This window comes from Crassostrea angulata, chromosome 1 (assembly GCF_025612915.1).
Source record: "Crassostrea angulata isolate pt1a10 chromosome 1, ASM2561291v2, whole genome shotgun sequence".
NCBI classification, from domain to species: Eukaryota; Metazoa; Mollusca; class Bivalvia; order Ostreida; family Ostreidae; genus Magallana; species Magallana angulata.
Genome location: NC_069111.1, coordinates 50,356,440 through 50,359,461, shown reverse-complemented (window position 1 = coordinate 50,359,461; position 3,022 = coordinate 50,356,440). Strand labels below are relative to the sequence as shown.

The following is a 3,022-nucleotide window of genomic DNA, read 5'->3' as shown; positions in this document are numbered from 1 at the left end:
GGCTCAAAGACCATAAACTGAGAAAACTTGGGTCAAAATTTAGAATTGATGTAATATTGGTAATACAGTAATGGATTTTTAATGATTAAATTAAGGAGTGTTTTTATGGATTAATATACACAAACAGAGAATAACCTTTTATCATTTACAATTTATGGGAATGAAAAATTATAATTTTTTAATTGAGTCTATTCTTAATTTCTGTTCCATGGATGATGGAAATTTCTAATGCATCTATTTAGATTTGGTTATGACCATGTTAATATAAGTGGAAAAGAATGACCTGTGCATTTATTACTAGTATCTTTGGGATTTCTCTATATTGTACATGTATTATCTTTGGGATTTCTCTTTATTGCCAGAGACTGCTAGAAGTTAAGTATCGGTGCCATTAGGTGATATCCTGGAAAATGCTGAGTCATAGAAATAGTGTGCTTTTATCTTAATTTGAAAAGATAATTATCTCTTTTACTAAAATTAATAAAGTACTGCTGAGTTGTAAAATGTTTTCTAAACAGTTTCTCTGCAGATCACAATAAGTTCATTTATGTAGCATTTAACTTGTAATGTTGTAGCCTTTACCAAAAATGATAGTTTGAAAAACAATATTTCAGTTACTGTAAGATTGTGTCTTAAATTCAAGAAAATGAGAATCATACATAGTTGACTATTCCTTTATTCTGTACATAGTTTAGAAGAAATTGTTTTCATTTTTAAGAATTTCCATTGATATTGTTTTGTTGTTATTGGATGCTGAATAAATCTGGTTACTAAGGCAAGGGTGGGTTTGATATGAATTGCTACAAAAAATTATTCCCCATTACACTGCAACTCTTCCTTCAGTAAATACAATATTGATTAATAAATTAGTTGTTCTTTTTATAATATATCGGTGCTGTTACTATTAATTTGTTCAGTCTTATGTATATGTTACATTGATGAAGAAAGATGGTCCTATGCTGTCTGAAGATGTAACAGTTTATATTTTTTATTTTGAAAAGCGATATATTTGATAGAAAGAAAATGTCAGAAGCCATGACTAACTATTTTAGATGATCTTTGTCCTATTCACCATTTTTCCGTTGCTAGTTTATTATCTGAGGACGAGGCAGAACAACCGGCGAGTAATACTGGAGACACCCTTGCATTCTTACACAACATATTTGCCTGGGCTGAGATGTGTTGATAATTCAGATGGATTATTACATAGAAAACTTACTACTAAAGAGATAATTATGTCAGTAGATGTTGAAATGACAATTCTAGACATTGTTTGCATTTTGTAAAAGAACTCCCGATTACATGTATTAGAATAACTTTGATGTGACCGTTTCGTATTGTTTCATTCATTGCTATGGTGACTGACTTGTTACCATGGTAACAAGTGTGTTGTATACTAATCTATATGAATTTATACCTATGGAGGCCGAGGCCAGAGGGGTTGACATATTTCTGATAGTTTGATAGATTTCTTGTCCACAACAATCCTGTATATGGGTGACTGTCTTCAGCTGGGAATATGTTACAATCATTTGTGAATTTTTCCATTACCAAAATAGACTTTTTTTCTGGATATATTTTAGCCCATGGAATTTCTACAGGACAGGAGTTCTGTGGGGCTTACACACAGATAATTTGATGGACAGTGCTGACTACTACTATTACACGTGCATGCTGATGGCATTTCAGATGTTCATTGGCATGTATTGCCCAAGTTGAAAATGCTGGAAAACGTTCTTCACTATGATTAAATGTGTAATTTTCTTTCTATTATATATTTAGTGATCAATTCATTCATGTGCAAAGCATATAATGAGGGTATCAGAGATAGTAACTTGTCCTTTTATCTCAAAGATCCATGGGGTGGGCTAAAAGGTACAGGGCCACACAAAATGTGCTTTCAAGAGTTAATTACGTTAACATGGGTGGATAAAATAAAAAATAAAGTACAAGTTTCAGGTAAAAAAAATATTCATATTGTCAAATTTATCATTTTAAAATCTATTCATCTTTTAATTTAAAAAAAAATCAAATCTCTGAGGTTTAAAATACCATTTTGTCTCTTGATATAGAGAATCTTGAAACTAATTTTTGTGGCCTTGTTCAGTGCTCTGTTTCTGAATTGGGAAGGGGGACAATAATGCATGTTTAATCATTCCAGCAGTTTCTTCTCCGTCTATTGCTGACAATACTATAATTGTTGATTTTAGCATATTTTGTTTATATATATACATATATATTATATATATTTATCATTTAAAGAATCTAGACTTTTTACTCTGTCATTAAATAAAACGTGAGATCTGTTGGTGTTTGTGTCTTTGTAATATATTTCCACACAGAGACTCTAAAGCAAAGGATGACTTGAACATGATCTGCCTGTGACCTTTTTATCAGTGAAGATATATACCTTCATATTATGTCCATTAGACTAGTAAACATTGCCAAGTTGGTCTATGAGTAACATATGCCAAGACAGTGCAAGAAGTAGAAGTACTGGGTAGTAGCCAGTTGTAATGCAGATCTTTGGTAATATGTTATTCAATATGTTTGTAAATTGCCTGTGGAGCTTTGGAAAAGTTAAAGAAAAAAAAGGGGAAAATATTCAGTATATGTTGCACAACACCTCTAATTTCTCCAAAGTCAAGGTGACCATGACATTGACTTCTCTAAAACTTTCAAAGGACCATTCCCACCCATCCACAGCCACTTGCTTATTATGATATCAGATCAGGGGTATGTCATGCATGAGCCTCTGATATATCTTCTCACAACACAACGAGACATGGAAGTATATGCCATGGATGGACCGATGGAGTGGACATTATTTCATTATACACGTACCCATTTATGCACTAGTTTCAAATTCATGTAATGTTGCTACAAAATATTTTTGAAAAATGGCTACTGGTTAGTCCATTGATTTGAAAAAAATTATGAACCATGAACCAATCATTATGAAAATAACATCTGTACATCTTTATATAACTAATGATGACCATAGAAATTTTCAGAAAAATCC

The 3,022-nt window shown here is 31.8% G+C and overlaps 1 protein-coding gene across 2 annotated transcripts in view; it reads left to right on the top strand.

Annotated features, from left to right (window-relative positions):
• Positions 1-2,308, top strand: part of LOC128182216 (diacylglycerol kinase theta-like) — a 28,324-nt gene extending 26,016 nt beyond the window's left edge. For both annotated transcript variants that reach the window (XM_052850821.1, XM_052850817.1), the window contains exon 22: positions 1-2,308. This exon is cut by the window's left edge and continues 1,423 nt beyond it. The gene's annotated coding sequence lies outside the window, so the exon portion shown is untranslated.
• Positions 2,309-3,022: the final 714 nt, after the last annotated feature.